Source organism: Panthera leo, chromosome B2, assembly GCF_018350215.1.
Source record: "Panthera leo isolate Ple1 chromosome B2, P.leo_Ple1_pat1.1, whole genome shotgun sequence".
In the NCBI taxonomy this organism is placed as follows: domain Eukaryota; kingdom Metazoa; phylum Chordata; class Mammalia; order Carnivora; family Felidae; genus Panthera; species Panthera leo.
Genome location: NC_056683.1, coordinates 122,472,671 through 122,492,016, shown reverse-complemented (window position 1 = coordinate 122,492,016; position 19,346 = coordinate 122,472,671). Strand labels below are relative to the sequence as shown.

The 19,346-nt window shown below is 39.6% G+C and overlaps 1 protein-coding gene and 1 pseudogene across 8 annotated transcripts in view; both read left to right on the top strand.

Annotated features, from left to right (window-relative positions):
• The window catches only part of MAP7 (microtubule associated protein 7), a 177,219-nt gene that overhangs the window by 81,640 nt on the left and 76,233 nt on the right, over positions 1 to 19,346 (top strand). The gene's annotated exons all lie outside the window — the stretch shown is intronic.
• Positions 12,698 to 13,236, top strand: LOC122220417 (annotated as a pseudogene).

Below are 19,346 nucleotides of genomic sequence, written 5' to 3'. Positions count from 1 at the left end.
GCATTCATGATTCATGGGAAGAGGCCAAAATATCAACATTAATAGGAGTTTGGAAGAAGTTGATTTCAGTACTCATGGATGACTTTGAGAGGTTCAGGACTCAGTGGAGGAAGTAACTGCAGATGTGATGGAAAGAGCAGGAGAACCAGAATTAGAAGTGGAGCCTGAAGATGGGACTGAATTGCTATAATCCATGATCAAACTTGAATGGATGAGTTGCTTCTTACAGATGAGCAAAGAAAATGGTTTCTTGAGATGAAATCTACTCCTGGTGAAGATGAGGTGAAGATTGTTGAAATGACAAGTAAGGATTTAGAATTATTATGTGAACTTAGTTCATCAAGCAGCAGCAGGGTTTGAGAGGATTGATTTCAGTTTTGGAAGAAAGTCCTGCTATGGGTGAAATGCTATCAACAACATCACATGCTACCAAGAAATTGTTCGTGAAAAGAAGAGTCAATCCATGTAGCAAACTTTATCATTGTCTTATTTTAAGAAATTACCACAGCCACCCCAACCTTCAACAGCCACCACCCTGGGAGTCAACAGCCATCAACATCAAGGCAAGACCCTCCACCAGCAGAAAGATAATGATTCACTGAAAACTCACACAATGTCTAGCATTTTTTAGCGTAAAGTATTTTTTAATTATGGTAAGTACATTGTTTTCTTAGACATAATGCATTGCATACTTTACTACAGTATAGTATAAACATAACTTTTATATGGACTGGGAAACCAGAACATTCATTTAACTTGCTTTGTTGTGATATTGGCTTTTTGTGGTAATCTCAAAGTGAACCTGCAAAATCTTTGAGATATGCCCATTGTTTTGAGCATGAAGGATGTGACAGAGGACCCTTCCTACCTACAGGAAATCAGGCTGTCTTTGAAAATGGAAAACAGTAGGAGAGACTCATTTTCTTTTGCTTTCTATGATTCGTAAATGGGATTTTGGTGAAGAATCAGGAAGATGAACTAATTTCTAGTGACAAAAATGTTTATTTTCAATTTTTTTATAAACATGCTTCCTAAGGTTGTTTATATATATAAGGTTGTTTATATATACATATATATATATATATATGTATATATGTAATGTTTATGTATATATAATGTTTATATATATATGTATATGTATATATATATATATATATATATATATATATATATATATATATATATAAAATTATCAAAGTCTAACAAAGCATTACAGCGAGTTTGGCACAAGCAGGAAAAATCACCCATAATCCCATCACCTTAATGGAGTCTTCTCAGTTTTCATGTATTTTCATGTATCAGTTTTCATGTATTCAGCATGAATGTGCATATTTATAATTTAATTATTTTCATTAAGGGTTACATTATGAGCATGCATGGTACTGCCTAACTTTTAGTACTTTTATTTTTACTAGTTAAGATAATAACCCAAGGAAGGAATATTCTTGACTATTGGTGCTTTTGAGTTTTTACAGTTGTAAGTGGTTGTTGGGGAGGAAAAACATTTCCTTTACTCTTTTAGGTTAAGTCCCTGAGGGCCTGTGAATTGAACTAACAAAAGACAGATTAACAAGAGAAAAGACACAATTTTTATTTTTACCTGCACAGGAGTTCACAGAAAAGAAAGAAAATTCAAAGAAATGAATTTGGACTCAGGGGCACTTATACCATTTTAACAAAGGAAAGGGGGTTTGGGCTTCAGGGGCTGATAAATTGTGAAATGACAAGAAAATGGAAAATCTACTGAGAAGATAAGAGTTAACGTAGTAAGGTTTGTTTTTGCAAACTCATCTCCGTGCTGTCTGTCTCTGGGGATAAGAGTCACTCTTCTTTTTCTGGTACAGGAAGGGGGGGGGGGTGATCCTGTCACAGGGGAAATTTATGCCCCTGATTTTCGGCAAATGGGGACGGGGGACATAGAGAATTCTTCCTGCATCTGTTGATTCTCAACTGCCTTCAACTCAAAATAATACTTAATGCCAAGGTGGCATCTTTTGGAGTGCCATATGCTGATCCCCTTCGTGGTACACTAATGGGCATCTTTAGGTGTAAGGCTGCCCATGTTGTAGATTATTTCCTTTAGAGATTGTGGAGTTGATCATTTTAGACCTTTTAATGGCAGCAAATAAATGCTGCTGGATTCCTTTCCTAGCGTTATGCCAATATGCCAGTGTCCTGTAACTCCATTTTAATACTGCCACTTTGCCACTTACAGCTTTTTGCTCCTCATATTTTCAGTGCTGCATTTATTTGGAAGTACATGTCTGATATTTCTCTTCTGGGTACACACTAGATGTAACATCAGGAATTGTCTCTTCAAGGACCCAGAAAGGCATAGTTCTAACCATAGGTGAAGCTAGGAGCGATATCCATGTGCTGTGCTTTTAAGGGGTAGCATAACTTGAAGCAGGTGTCTGTTTCCACATTGATCTGTGGGTGAGGGGTCATTGAAGATAGTTTTAAAATTACAAATAGATAGTTTGAGTAGGGTTAAATCTTCATGAGCTATTCACCCCCAAACCCAAATTAACATTTGATTTCCAGTGGGACTAGTGGGTCAAATGATGGATGGATCCTGATGGGTGGGGTGTGGCTCAGCATTTGTGGTTTAGGGTTAGAACTCCAAACTGTTGGAGTTTCTGGCAGCTTGGGAAGATCCTAGGAGCTCCATGCACCTGAGTAGACAGGGAGGGGACCAAGAGACTAACACAAATATTGGAGATAAAGCATTGAAAAGCAGCAATTTTGTTAATATTTTTCATGGTTTCAAAACAAACACAAAACATAAGTGCATGCATACATATATAAATAAACAACTAAAAACACCAGGAAAAAAAACCCAATTAATTTCTCTCCGTGAACACTTAAAATTAAGTGGTCTGCCTTTGTTGATGTAATACCAATTATTAATAGTTTGGGATGAATGCTCTGAAGCTATTTCTTCACTTTTTAAAAAAGTTCATTTTATTTTACTAAATTCAGTCAAAATTTTTGACCCAGTGTTCCATATGAACATAAGAATAAGAAAATCTGGGGTTGCCTGGGTGTCTCAGTTGGTTAAGCATCTGACTTGGTTCAGGTCATGATCTCCTGGTTTTCAAGTTTGAGCCCTGCATCAGGCTCTCTGCTGTCAGTGCAGAGTCCGCTTCAGATCCTCTGTCCCCCTCTCCCTCTGTCCCTTCCCTGCTTGCGCTCTCTCTCTCAAAATAAATGAACATTAAAAAAGTGTTTTAAGAAAAGAATAAGAAAACCAAAGTAATTCACCAGAATTTATCTTACAGGAAAGAGAAGGTAAGACTCTTGATGGCTAAAATAATCATAATCATTAAATTTTTCCCGTTTGTGGCTAATGGGAGGAAGTCTGTCTATTCCAACATCTATCTATTCTAATCGCAGGAAGAGCCTCTCCCCAATTACAGCAAGTAATTAGATGGCCTGTTCACTTTCAGAATCCTTAAACTCACTCCTTGCACATTCACTGGATTTTTCAGAAGGCATATTATGATACATGCAAATTGAGAAATTTTGGGGCTGTCCCCATAAGCTGCTTACCACTGGGTTGAATCTTAAGCAATGCATTTGAAAACTCTGAAGCAGCTTCGATTTATTATAAATTAATGACATAGGATGTTCATTAATTATTAAGCTGCATTGAAATATGCTGAATGTTGTTGTACACAGGTTTTACAGTCAATAGATGTCATCAGAATGGTTTGAAATTATCCCCTTGAGAAAAACAGGAAGGATTTTATCACTGTGCATTTGCAGTTGCTTGTTAGTTTTGCAGTAACTTTCAAAAACAGGACATTGATTTATGCTATTTTGCCTCTCCTCTTCCGAGAAAATTTAACCACTTTGGGGGGGGAAAGCCCCCCTATATCTCAAAAAGCTCCTCAAAAAAATATAAGAATTCAGTACTCAAGCTACTGATTTTATACTAACGTATTACATTTTCAATATTTTGGTAAGATAGGTAAAAGTATTCCATGGTGGGAATTACATTCCATTAAAAAATATGCACTTACGATGCAGTAGGGGTAAAGTTATTTAAAAACAAATTAAATGAAGAAACCTCCCCGGAAATGAATTTTGGATTCAGTTGTTTCAGTTATAGTATTTTTCTACCTAGAGTTGTGTGCTGAATTCTGTTGGCGAGAAGGACAAAAGGCTTAACTGAAGCCACAGGGAATTATAGATAGCATGTATTTGGATATTGGGTAGCATGTATAAGGAGGAATGTAGTTATATTCCTCCTTAGAACTGTATTCTTCCCTTTCAGAGCCCTTATCCCAGTCTGTAACCTTCACTAGTGTGATCATTTGGCTAATGCCCAGGTCTCTGTTGCCTGTAAATTCCATGTGGGCAGAGCTATGCCTACTTCTGCCTGCCATTGTGTCCCCAGTGCCTAGCACATGGGATGTAGGTGCTCAGTGGGCAGTGGAATGATGGATGGACTGAGGGGAAGGGGAAGGATTCTTTTGGTCATTCTAAAAGTCCATGAAGTGTTGTTTTTTTTTTTAAGATAATACATTAGTTGTGTTTTTCTCAGCAACTGATGGAAAGGGTTGCTTTGCCACTTTTTCGTTCTGCGTCTTATATTTGTCAGGCATTGCTGTAACACCATTTTGAAGAATGGGAATGCTTTACAAGAATTCATTGTCCTTTAACAATTACAGCCTTTTAAAAGGTTTGACTCTCACCATATGAAAGTTGAAATAATAGGGTCGCCAAATGGACCTTATTGCAAATTGAGTTCATATATAAAGATTTTCTAGCACATATCCCAGAGCATTGTTATATATTTCCTAGAATCTGCTCATCTTTCTGAGAAGTCTTAAAACAGCTTCTTGTTTCCAATTGCTTGGACTTCCCTTCCTTTTTATTTTAGTACAGCACCCTGTAAAGGTTTTTGCTTAAGAAAAGTTTTGAGTGGTAATTTTCAGGACAAACTGATATTAAGAGAACAATATTTTTTGCAATTTTCTTAAAGCACCACGTACTTAAGTATTTTTTCAAAATAATGATGCTTTTCAGCCAATATTTGAGGCTTTATTTTGCCTTATTACAGTTTAAAGATTTATCATAAAGTATCAATCTTAGTTGATAATATTAAAACACATCCCTTTATTTCCTGCTCTTACCGCATTGAAAGAAAATAAAGAGAAGCTCTGGGGAAAAAACCAGAAATCTTTAGTTTTAACTTTTTAAAAAATTTGTGTTTTGGGGAAGGTATGTGTGGGCAAGTGTGTTTTACTTTACAGTACCCTGGTTATGGTACAGACTCTTAAGGGTTTGTTTTGCTTGTTTGTTTTAGCTTTGGCTGTTGTTCATTGTAGAAATGAATATTAAAGCATCAAAAACAGATTGAGTATCCAGTGTATACTATACAAATTAATTTTCTAAAGTGCCAAATTTTTTTAATATCCTAAAGTTGGGGACTAACCTAAGAGCAGTCTTGATAGATGACAGTATGGCTTATCGCACAGTTCTCTGTTAGTTCGAATTACTACAAGATTAGATTTTAGAATATCTATCAGAATTAGTCTCCTGTATATTCCCTATAAAAATAGCTTCTTGAAACTGAGCTTGTGCTTACTGTTGAATAACAGTGAGTGTAAGACCTGTCCTCCTTGGCAGGTTTCTGGAATACATTCTAGGTTATCAGTTATTAGTAGAATCATATGAAGTTGACCTTGGGGTAGAGTTGATCTGCTCGCATGAAAACTGAGAGACCTAAGTAACAAAGATGTAGACACAAAAAGTTCGCCAGTACATCTTTCTTGCCTCTGGAGAGGACCAGTGGGCAGAGCCAAACTTCAAGAATAATTTTAAGCTGGGTTATATGCTGAATTTTTATTCATTTTAATTGAAGCCCCAAATTGGAGCTCCAGCCAGCATGATTAATGTAATTTTAGTCTAGGAAACTTTTTAGAAATCTTTAAAACGCATGCATGGAATGCCAAATGCCTGAAGCTTTAACCCGTCTTTGTCTTTCTGACAACAATTAAACAATGGGACCATTGTTTCAATCTATTATTAGGTCATGTGGTAGGGTCATGTTTGCATAAAAGAGAATACTTGCCTTTCTGTTCTGTGATGGGCTTGTTTACAGCTTATTCAAAAATGGCATCAAGTTTTTGAGGAACATATTAAACATCACTATTCTATACCACTGAAAATTAAGTGACACATAAAGAGATGGTTCCCATTGCGATGGACTCTGGTGTACAAATTCTGAATAAGTATCCGTAGCCTGTGTTGAGTTTGTATAATTTAGCTTGTAACAGTTGCCTTTCCAGAGAGTCAAAGGACAAATGAGTCTCCAAAAATGACTCAGACTTTATTGTTTCTGGAAGACTTCACCACAAAGCAATAAAAAGTATGAAGTATCAATACAAGTATCAGTATAAACAGACGTGTCATACTTCTGATTTTGTAACCAAAAAGGCTGACCTCATTTATTAATGCAAATAAGTATTAATTTGCACTCTATCACAATGACACATCAATATAGATAGATTGGCAAAACAAGCCATTTTATTGTGTAAGTGGTAGAAAAACTTTTCCTCTGCCCTCTTAGGTATATTACCTGAACCTTGCAATTAAACTGTCAAAAGACAGATTAACAGAAGAAAAGCATATGATTCTTTACTGTTACTGATTTTTACATGCTTGGGGGCTTCACACAACTGAAGTGAAAACCCAAAGAGACATTTAAACCCAGAGGCTTATACACCATCTTGAGAAAGGTGATAGAAGAGACTAGACCAGGGAAAGTAGATTTGGGCATCTAGGGGGAAGGTACACTATAGAAAGTAACTATATGGGAGAAAGTAATAGCACGGAAGGGTTATTTAGTAGGATTTGTTAGGCCGACTCAAGTTGTCTCTGGTGATTGGTTCTTCTGTTCCGGAAAAGGAGAACACCTTTACAAATGGATATTTGTCACTTTCACAAAGTGAAATTTATGCCTTGCTTTTAGGCAGAAAGGAGGTGGACAGAAAGTTCCTCCTGTGTCTGTTTCTCACTTGCCTTCAGCTCAAAATAATCAATATGCCAACTTTGGGGTATTTGGGGATGTTATATCCTGATCTGCTTCCCTTTATGTAAAACGAGACCCTGCTCTCATAGTTTTTCTTGCCTTGCTCTCAAGAGGCTCCTTTTCAGGAACAGTGCATTTTCTCCTTGTTCCTGGTTCCTTTGGTGACACCTCAGAGGTTTTTACCCCCACCGTGAACCACGTATCATTCAGGATGCATAAGTGGTGCACCTTTCTTATGGTCGTAGGAGAAGGGAAATGTGAAAAGCAAGGTGAAGAAGGTTTTAGGGGGAAAAATCTGGAGATCGGTTCCCTTAGAGCCCTCCATGTACATATACTGCCTTAAAACAAGGGTTCTTAATCAGGAGTTTATAAATTCAGAGGAAAATAACTGCATCTTTATTTCCAGTGACCTCTTCTGGAAACTGAACATTTCCTTTAATTATGAATGTGAGCAACAAACCTACAGCAGTGTTAGCACCAATAGAAGTCTGATACTTTCATATCTTACTACGGTTTCAGATATCTTAAAAGATAGTTTAAATGGATCTCAGCTTTGAAATCATGGCAGTTATTAGACTGCCCCTAGATTTTATTTAATGGGTTAATAAGGAAGCACATTACATTTTAATGTCTTGATAACCTTTTAAATAAAGATGGTTGTATTTTTTATGGTGCTTTGTATTTTAATTTATGCATTTAAAAATACTATCCTGAGAAAGGATCCAACCTGACTTTCGCCAAAGGAACCCAAAGCAGAAAGGTTGAACTCCTGTTGGTGGAAAGCCTTCACGTACCCGTAGGAGCATGCAGATCCCAATTTGCAAGCTGCTGAAAGGGGAATGCTGAAGCCCACCAGCTCTTAAACTGTGAATCCAGGACACCCAGACTTGCCTTTTTTGCCAAAGAGTGAAAAATGTGCAAAATCACTCAGGCCTGTGGAAGACAAATCCTTCCAGTTTTAGTATATGTGCTGCCGAAGTGAGCACAATGGGAGGCAAGTCCTAGTTTAAATTCTGTTATCCATGGGTTCTGAATCAGGGATGTACATCAGACTCCTTTAGGGATCTATTTAAAAATACACAACTAAGTCTTACGCCTCAGGATTGCAGTTCAGCAGGTCTGGGTGGGACCCAGACATCTCTGTGTCAAAAGTCCATAGATGATCATACAAACCCTCAAATGAGAAGAAGTGCTCTGAAAGCTTGTTCTGTAAGAACTATTTTAAGGATCCCATTTTTAAAGATTTATGTTTAATTGAAAAAAGTTCATGGCAGGAAATGAGGAAACTTCACTATAGTTTGGAAGTTATAACTGCTGCAAAGACATCTTCTGCTGAGGCAGCAGGTGGAGGACAGCTCTTGACCATCAGTCCCTGGGGGCCATGAAACTTTCTGAAGCTACACATGCCATTTTTCAAGGTAAGGGTCCAATAGCTCTCCTGAGATTTGCAACAGCATTTAAGGTCTTTAAAAGAGGCAGAAAGAGGCAGGAAATAGCTTCCCAAATACGAGACCATGAAATTTAATTGTGAAATGACCAAAAAGGCAAAATTGTCAGACCTACTAAGGAAACCGTTATGAGAACACCATTAATTCTATGAGAAAAGCACTGGACTATCGCTCTAATTGTTTAATCTTAGGAGTATTTTCTGCTTTATATTATTAATTCTTGGAATCAAAATACTTTTTTGCAACCTAAGTACAGCATCATAAGGTGGCAAAATAAGTGATTTTGATGCTATACATTGGGGGGGGGGAGGTAAATTATTAAAATATATCAAGTATTTATTGTGCTTAAAAATCCAAAAGAGGGGCACCTGGGTGGCTCAGCCGGTTGAGCATCCGACTTCAACCTAGGTCATGATCTCACTGGCCCCAAGTTAGAGCCTGGCGTCATCAGGCTCTGTGCTGAAAGCTCAAAGCCTGGAGCCTGCTTCAGATTCTGTGTCTCCCTCTCGCTCTCTGCCTCACCCCCACTCACGCTGTTTCTCTCTCTTTCAAAAATAATAAACATTAAAAAAAAAATCCAAAAGAAAAAGTGATCATTAAAGTAAGAATTGAAAAAAAACTTTTTAAGATGAAATAATTTTATCTTAACCCTGGGCTTTTTCTCTTACCTTTGACACTTTCGTGTCCTTGGACACGAGCCCTCTGTTCATCATTGTAATAATTCTGGAAACTTAATTCTTATTTTACTGTAAAGCCTAAAGTTTTCTTTTCACATTCGAAAATTATGAAGCAACAAATGTCCTATATGAAGTGTATAGTGTCCACCTTACGGCAAGTGAGAAAAAAAATTCTGTATTGTAACAAAGTGTTTTTGAAGAAATGAAGTGCCGTCTTTCAGTCATGAAAGAAGTTGACAGCTTTTCTAGTTGTCACAATTGCAAGTTGATGTCCATCTCTGCCCTTTTGCCTGTGTCAGATAAACTACTTCCTGCTTTGGATTACCGTGCCTTCTCCTTGTCCAGAAATGCCCTCCCCCCACCCCCCATCCACAGGTGTACTCTTTAGAGTCAGGTCAGGCATCCCCTCCTCCAGGAAGCCTGCCCTGCCTTTCTCTGTGCCTCCACAAAACCTCACACATACCTCTGTCATGGTACTTACCACACTGTATTTTAATTATCTGCTTCTGTGTCCCTTGGGAGACTTTAATCTCAGTACCATTATCTTTGTGTTATTATGGCTGGAACGGTGCCTGCTCATTAAATATTTTGCTGAGTAATTACATACATAGCCTCCAGCTCCCACCTCTCACCTATTATTGTCTGTAATCCTGCCCTGACCTGGCAGCACAGGGATCATGCTTTGGCCTTTGAGTTGCTGCCTAAGCCAACCAAGCTAACCTGCCCAGCCCGACCAGCTCAGTGTATTAAACTGAGTCCAAACTGAGTCTAACAGTGTTCGATTGGCCATCAGCCCAAGATTACTCGTCATAGCCGGAGCGAGAACAGGCACGAAGCTGACCACTAAGCTCGCCACTCCCTAGGTATGTCTGTATGTCAGCTCCAGATTCTCAAACTTGCCATCTTATTAACTATCTTAATAGTTAAGATATTAACTATATATAGTTAAGATATTTCCTTTTTGCCAGGCCTGTACTGTTTTGAAAAAAAAATTGTCACTTATGTCTACTCAGTTATTAATATAATCGTAGCTTAATTCTGAACTTGAAAATAGCAGTTTCTTATGATAGCCCAGTGAATTTAGTGGGAAGCAAAACACAGCATCTGAAGGCAGTTGTGTTTCCTTTTAAAAAGTGAAAAAAAGCAGTGGCCATGGACTCGTGTTACTTTTTTTTTTAAGTGTATTTATTTTGACAGAGCGCACGCGCATGAGCAGGGGACGGGCGGAGAGAGTGTGAGAGAATTCCAAGCAGTCTCCCTGCTGTCAGCTCAGAGCCCAACACGAGGCTCAATCTCATGAACCCAACCAAAAGGTCATGACCTGACCTTAAATCAAGAGTCAGATGCGTAACCAACTGAGCCACTCAGGCGCCCCAAGACTTGGTTTACTTTTATTCCTAGGAAATAGAAACAGCATGGACCTGGGGCCCCTGGGTGCATCCTAAAGGTTTTATACATCGTGCACACAGTTTTAGGTATTACACTGTTTAATGGTGCAGTTGAACATAAAATTAATGTGTCTCCCTTTGACAAAATACAAATCAGTATGATGTAAGACTGAGCTACATATATCAGCTGTATTCTGTAGCCTGAATTTTGGCAGAGAACATGGTTGAAACCTTTTTTTTTCTTTTAGAAATAGTATGTTTAATTATAACTAGAAGTTTTCTTTTTTTAACCATTTAATTTAATTTATTTTTAAAATTTACATCCAAGTTAGTTAGCATATAGTGCAACAATGATTTGGAGAGTAGATTTCTTAATGCCCCTTACCCATTTAGCCCATCCTGCCTCCCACAACCCTCTGTTTGTTCTCCATATTTGAGTCTCTTATGTTTTGTCCCCCTCCCTGTTTTTATATTATTTTTGTTTCCCTTCCCTTAGGTTCATGTTTTGTATCTTAAAGTCCTCATGTGAGTGAAGTCGTATGATATTTGTCTTTCTCTGACTGACTAATTTAGCTTAGAATAATACCCTCTAGTTCCATCCATGTAATTGCAAATGGCAAGATTTCATTTTTTTTACTGCCACGCAGTACTCCATTGTATATATATACCACATCTTCTTTATACATTCATCCATTGATGGACATTTGGGCTCTTTCCATACTTTGGCTATTGTTGATAGTGCTGCTATAATCATTGGGTGCATGTGCCCCTTCAAAACAGCATACCTATATCCCTTGGATATGCACCTAGTAGTGCAATTGCTGGGTCTTAGGGTAGTTCTATTTTTAACGTTTTCAGGAACCTCCATACTGTTTTCCAGAGTGGCTGCACCAGCTTGCATTCCCACCGGCAATGCAAAAGAGCTCTCTTTCTCTGCATCCTCACCAACATCTGTTGTTGCCTGAGTTGTTAATGTTTGCCATTCTGACAGGTGTGAGGTGGTATCTCCTTGTGGTCTTGATTTGTATTTCCCTGATGATGAGTGATGTTGAGCATTTCTTCATGTGTCAGTTGGCCATCTGGATGTCTTCTTTGGAGAAGTGTCTATTCATGTCTTTTGCCCATTTCTTCCGGGGATTATTTGCTTTTTGGGTGTTGAGTTTAAGAAGTTCTTTATAGATTTTAGATACTAACCCTTTATCTTATATGTCATTTGCAAATACCTTCTCCCATTCTGTCGGTTGCCTTTTAGTTTTGCTAATTGTTTCCTTCGCTGTGCAGATTTTTATTTTGCTGAGGTCCCAATAGTTCATTTTTGCTTTTGTTTCCCTTGCCTCTGGAGACGTGTTGAGTAAGAAGTTGCTGTGGCCAAGGTCAAAGAGGTTTTTGTCTGCTTTCTCCTCTAGGATTTCAATGGCTTCCTGTCTTACATTGAGGTCTTTAATCCATTTTGAGTTTATTTTTGTGTATGGTGTAAGAGGCTGGTCCAGGTTCATTTTTCTGCATGTTGCTGACCAGTTTTCCCAGCACCATTTGCTGAAGAGACTGTCTTTATTCCATTGGATATTCTTTCCTGCTTTGTCAAAGATTAGTTGGCCATATGTTTGTGGGTCCATTTCTGGGTTCTCTATTCTGTTCCATTGATCTAGTCTGTTTTTGTGCCACTTGGTTGAAACACTTATCTTGTATCTATCAGATTGCTAGGAGTATTATTTCTTTATCCATTTTATGCCTTCCAGTTAATCTAAGGAAGGGAGCGGTAAGAAAGAGAAACAGGATTTCATCCCATGTGGCTTACTTTCTATCATTTCACTGAAGGTCTTAGCTTCTATTCCTGTAGTCTTAGAGACCTCCCAATTTCTCTTTAAAAGTAACAGGCATTATCAAGATTTCATTAGTATGAAATATTGTGAAATTGTAAAACAGTGACTTTATGTGTACTTACATGTGCATGGTTGAACTTTCACAAAGGAGATGAGAAAATTCTCCTTAGGGTCAAGTCAGGACAGCTCATCAAAAGCACAAAGTCACTTGTTTCTTTCTCTTATCAGAAAATAATAATAACAATAATAATAATAATAATAATAATAATAATAATAATGGCTTCCTCTTCCCAAAAGTGGCCTGAGGTGATCTCTGAAAATGGCTCGCTATTCACTTGACCCGGAAAACCCAACAAAATCATGCAAATCAAGAGGTTCAAATCTTCGTGTCCACTTTAAGAACACACATGATACTGCCCAGGCTATCAAGGGTATGCATATCTGAAAAGTCACCAAGAATGTGAAAGACATCACTCTGCAGAAATAATGTGTGCCATTCTGTCGCTATAGTGGTTGAGGTGGTTGGTGTACCCAGGCCAGACGGTGGGGTAGGACCTATAGAGTCAGTGGCCTGAAAAGAGTGCTGAATTTTTACTGCACGTGCTTAAAAATGGAGAGATGGGTTTAGATGTAGATTCTTCAGTCATTGAGCACATTCAGGTGAACAAAGCCCCCAAGATACGGTGTAGAATTTACGGGGCTCATGGTCGGATTAACCCATACATGAGCTCTCCTTGACACACTGAGATGATCCTCACTGGAAAAGAGACTGTTCCTAAACCAGAAGATGAAGTTGCACAGAAGAAAAAGATATCCCAGAGGAAACCGAAGAAACAAAAACTTATGGCCCGGGAGTAAATTCTGCATAAAATAAAAGAAAAAAGAAGCATGATTTAAAGAAAAAGGAATAATAAAGCCCCTGGCCTTCTCTCAGGCCTCAGCACCAGGTCTCAGTTATCTCCAGGTTGTTCAGCAGGTGAGTTTGTCTGACCTGCTCTCAACGATCAGCCTTCTGGAGGCAAACCAAGCTCGCTTCCTACCGCATTCCAGCCATTCATTGTTCTCTGTCTCTGTGTTCTCAGTGTAACATGGGGACACTAATTGCCTACCTTACAGGGTGACTCTAGGAATTAGACTGGATGTATGTAAAGCCTCTGGCACAGTGCTTGTTCTATAGGTGGGGCTTGATGAATGACGCTCACAGTTCTTGTTTTTATTACTGTTGCTCATATATTTTTTCCCTGTCTGGTGGTTCTGTCTCACTTCCTTCTTAGAACTTGGATTTTATAATGAGCACTCTGTGTTTCTCCTGTTTTACAGGATCAATTATGAGTGTTTTCAGTGGTATTTGGTGTTGTAGAGTTATTTCGTTTGTTAGCCTCGGGCCCCTTTTCCTTCCTCACGGAGTTAATCTGATGCTAGACAAGAGAGCAGATTGAGAGCCTGTGGGGCAAGAGTTGAATGAGTAGAAGTACTGCATACTAAGTTGGACATTTCTAATTAGGATTTGAAGCATGGTTTTAAGTAATCTAAAAAGGTTTATAATAATCTGAAGCCAAGATATAAAGATTTATAATCAATATTTTGAACATTGCATAGTAATAGGATAGTGTTTCTAGCTTTTATATTCAACCTAAACTTTTTGTGTAAAGTTGAGTCTTATGAAAGGACTAAGGTTTTTGTTTTTTTGTTTTTGTTTTTCCGAGTGAAATCAGAGTCAAACTTTTCAAGCTGGTTTAGAATAATTTCCGGATCAGTGGAAACCGAAATGTGTTGCTAGCAGGTGTCTTATCATAGACCCCAATGAAATGACTGCATTCCATCTGCATTCCTAAAAGTGGTCATTCTTGCATGCAAACTTAGCTAAGTAATCTCCAGTTGGTGTGAGTCTGTTCAGTATTGTTATTTGTATAACCCCAGCATCGGCACTACCTGTGCTGATGGCTGTAAGTGGCAGTAAGTTTTAGGGAACTGCTCACAGAGAAGAATTATGCTACACGGCGATATGTCCACTAAGTTCTTGGGAATAAAGCTGTTTGGCTTCTGGCGTGTGTGTGGAGTGGGGCCAAGGGCTCTGGGTTGGAGGTAGGGAAGTCCCCATTCTGTCCATACTGGGTGAGTACTGGGACGCTCTTGCTAGTACAAGGTGTCTCATGGAGCGGGCTCCAGACCTGATCCAGTTCAATTTCCAAGGAATACGAGGGGGGCTGCTTGGGCTGTCATCGTGGGAAGTCTCGTTCTGATGGGAAGCAGCAACACCTCCACACAGACTGGACAGTGTGGCAGCCGCCCAGTGGAGTGAGGAAGGGACAGGGCAAGGGGGCAGTTCTTTGCTGAAAAACTACATAATAGAATGTACCTTCTGCATTATTTTTGCTGTAGGCAGTAATGTTTCTGACACCGTGTAGGTCACGGCAGAAACATTTTTTCTTTGCTATAGAGAGATTACTTGACCAGATATAGAAGTAAAACATCACTTATGCCAGAGCTCTCAGAAGCTTACCTGTCGAGCCCACCTAGTCTAGCCCAGCACAGTACAAGTTTAGGCAGAGGACTTAAAAATCAGCCTTGATGATGAAGATTAACGCAGTGATGTCATTCGTATTTATTCCTGTCTCTCTGTGTAGTTGAGTTACACCTTCATGTTACTAAAGCTCATAGAGCTGAGGCTGATGGTTTATTATAGAGGACAGATATTAATACATCAAAAATTGTATGTAACTGGTTGGTCAGTGCAGAGACCTAGATCATAAGTTTTAGTGTGGTCCATGTACTACTTTAATGTGATTTTTTTTATGAATAAGATGTTTTAAAGTTAGCAGAGTGAGTTTTAAAAAGGGATGGTGCATGTTTCCTTATGTAAAACACGACTCTGACTAATGAGACAGCATCAGCTATTTTTTTCATCTTTCCCATTCCTGCTGTGAGGTGAGTAAATGCTTGTCCACAGTGTTTTCAACGATGAAGAAGGCTGTCTTTTAGGCATATGGAAAATGGAGTTTCTCTTGAGCATCAGTAGTTGCCATATTTTTGCTACTGAATATTTGTTTACAAAGTCAAGTTCAGCCTGCCTGCTAGAAAAAAATCTGCTTAAAGAAAATTGAATAGCCTATCCAGAGGTGCTAAACTGAGAAACATATGAAAGACTGTTTCTAAGACAAGATTATTCAAAAAATCTAAATGACTAATTATACCTGTTTATGAAGTGAACCTCCTTTCTCAACTAGCTCTAAAACATAATCACCTGTGACCCCTAGCTTATACATATTTGCTAGACTATTGTAGTGTTTAAAAAAACAAACAAAACAATTCTTTATGCTATATGGGTTATGTTCCAGAAGTTCATTTGCAGAATGGCAGGTTGAAAGCTGGAACATACACTCACATTATTAAAATACCACATATGCACCTGATGAGCCACAAAAGCCAGTTTCATCAGTTATGTAGTAATGCTATCATAGAATCTTCATGAAACAAATATGCTCAGAATTATTCAACACTTTCTAAAATCCTAAACTAATGGTAAAATGATCTATCCTCAAATTGCTCATATTCTGTTTCGAAAGCTGATTTTCGTGCTCTCTGTCAATCTCTGCTTCCTACCCCATCCTCATCATTTTCCTCCTTCCTTAGTCTCCATGGAGACCAAACTCAGTATTAGCACAGCTCCTCTCTCCTTCACTCTTTACAGAAAGCACACACCCTCTTGCACTTTTTCTAAGGCTTTTCAATGCTATAAAACAAAGGAGGTAAAATAACAACAAGGTTTGAGGAAGTCTTGGGCTTGTACTTCATCTGTAAACTAAAAAGAAACTGCATTGCCATGGTATTCATGGACTGTTCCCAGTACTACCAGAAAAAGGGGCAGGTTCGAGGGAGCGCCCAGAGACTGCACTGAGATTCATTCACATTTCATTAGAAAGCCCAGACAGTTCTTCAAATATTTTCCTTTCTGACAGTGACTCTACTGGAATTTTGAAAACAGAACGGGTTGTCTAGGAGCAGGTTCTTAGATAAAAAACAGAGTGTGGAGACAAGCCAGGCCAGTGACCAATATGGTGCTCCCTGGGATGGAAGGAGGGCAGCCTGGCTCACAGCAGCTCCTTCCTCCACTTAGCGTTTGTTGACTGTTTTCACTTCTTCTGGAAGGAGCTTGCTGTACGGGTTTACCCTCTCAGCCGCCCTCACCTCCCTTCTGGCTTTTCCAACCGGCCTCGATACCAGCGCTTGCGTGGAGATTGTCCAGTAAGAGACGGTCACAGAAAATGCATCCAAGGCACTTAGAACAGAGGAGTCCATTTATCAGCTTAGTTTGGCTTAGCTCTTGATGAATCTGAGGGACCTGTAGCTTAGGCAGATTGCAAATTTGTAATTGGCTTCTCTTATCTGAAATGGATGTAGCATACTTGAAATGAACATGTGCATATTAGCTGCAGCCCATGAACCTAGAAGTCATCAGTGCTCCGGGCTGTCAAGAGCCTTCCCGTCTGGCCTGACAGCCCACTAGGTTTTGCCACCTGCCACACAGCCGTCTTTGTGCTTTTGAGTGTCGCAGGGCCCTGTGAAACCGCTCCTGGGCTTTCAGGCTGGCGTCCTTTCCTTTAGCTGGATTTGTTTTCATCAGTTACTACATTTAGATATTTGATAGGTTCCAGAATTTGAGATCCTCCATTTGGGGACATTTTGAGTCTGGCAAATGAAAGAAATCCAACAAATAAAAAGCCAGGTCCAGTAAAAAGATAATAACAACGAAAGCAGAACACCATGCTTTAAATCTCGCCTTTTCTTTCCTGCAGAGGACTGAAGAAATGCTTGGTCATCTAAGTCCCTTGTCCTGGAGGGAGTCCCTGGTTACTCTGAGCAAACCAAAGTCCTGGCTTCGTCACATTTCTGTGCACTCCAGGACAAGAGTCATAATTATTTCATGGATGCGAATGGATCCACAAACCACATATCCCAAAAAGTCGCTGGCAGTGTGAGTCCTAACACAGCATCTGCGTGGAGCCCCCTGGGTGGGAGTCCACACTGTCCTCCATGCAGGTGCCTTCAGCCTTCATTCCCAGCCTGTCCCCACTGCTGAGGCTCAGAGGGAGGAAGAGCTTTGGCACTCTGCCCTTCTCAGCGCTCCCTGGCCCAGCAGTCTGTAATTCTGGCTTTGAAGTGGGCCCTGGGCGGCCAGGCAGCGCTCTACCCCTTTGCTGCACTGCTCCATTTCCTAGACAGAGGAGGTGCCAGAGAAGCAATTCAATCCCAGCCCAGCCCACAGCATCTATCAGAGTTGGCAGAAGCCGCTGCTTGAAGGGATCCAGGTTTGGTTTGCAAAACTGAGAGGGGAAGAAGTGGTAAGCAAATGCACATAAAACCTAGCTTTTAAGTTTCTGATTCAGCCCTAATAGGGCTCCTCGCAGACCCCATCCCTGCCTCTCCCAGAGAGGTAAAGCCACCTTGGAGATTTTTTTTTTTTTTTTTTTTTTTTTTTTTTTTTTTTTTTTTTTGTAGTCCTCCTCCTTGGAAGTGGTCGCCTTCTCGGTGGTGTCCAGACCTGCAGAAGCAAAGAGGCTTAAATTGTGGGAGATTAATACAGCAACTCCGGGGGGCAAGGGACCAGGTGCTAGTGTTAATAGAGGAAGATAAATAGCACTCAGTCAGGACCATGATTTCACAAATGGATGAAGATTCAGAGAACTTCAAAGTTAGAGAGAAGGGGAGACAAAGATAACTGATGACTGTAGGCATGCACTGGAAATGGCAAAATGCAGTGCAGTTAACGACTGGAAAAGTAGGCTGAGTAAAGTTATCGACAGAAAAGAAAGGGACAGAAGACTACGCAGCATGACAATTTGAATAAACAGAAAGCACATCTGCGTGAACACAGAAACTTTTTTCCCAGAGAGAAAAGAGGGAGGGAGGGGCTTTCTCTTTTTCTTTTACAGCTGCATGTACCATTTGCATTTCCTAACCGTGTGATAGGCATTTCTTTTTTAAGTTTAAAAAAATGGGTTATCCAGGTGATGGGATTATGGGCCTTGCAAGTTTTGTCTTCATAGTCTTTCTGTAGTATCAAAAAGCTCCTCGATTATTTTTTAAATAAAATTAAGCTAAATCAATTGGAATTTTTATTATTTTCGTCAGCATCTACTCTGAGGTTACATTTATAAAGGGCTGACAGAGAAGCTAATGCAGCCCTACTGTAACCCATCCGCGAGTCTGTTGTGGTCAGGAGGAGTTGCACATAGGGCCTTAGGATGCTAGCAAGAGTTGTTCTGGATGACCAGGGGTGCTCTGGGAACCCTTCACATTCTGCTCAGAAATCCACTGTCTCCCAAGTTGTTTGGAGCTGCTTTCTATTACAGATGAGGTTATTGAAACTCTGCTCTGGCGTCTTTTACTTTTTTTTTTTTTTTTTTTGCCCTAACTTTTGCTCCTCCTGCTACTTTCAAAACTAAATGCTGATCTGCTTTAATATGATGAACCAGCACCTGTTTTGCTTTCTTCTGGAGGAAATTAGAATACAGAAGATCCATGATGTACCAAGTGAAGGGGAAAATAGGAAGTACGTACAGAGTCCCACAGTGTGTCCAGCCCACTTGTGAATGCCTCGAATGACAAGCCGTTTTCTAAGACACAACATAGGAGATACTCTTATCATCTAACCACCACCTAGTTTTGTGCGTGTTGTTTTTTCCTAAGTAATTCACACGATGTTCTTGGAGCCTTTTATTGCCCCTGTCCCCCCACTTAACATCAAATCCTCTGCCTTTTCTGAGTCTCACCTGCCTCAAAATCCCATCCGGAATCTCGCCTCCAGCCCTCAGCGCCTAGGATTGAGGTGTTGCGTATTGCAGACTAGAGGAAGTAGAAACTAGAAGGGTAGACTGGAGCCAAATTTTGGTGCATGCTTGGACTTCATTCTGTAGTTAGTGGAAACTCTTGTCAGTTTAGAGATTGCTTTTAATTGTGAGTACTGA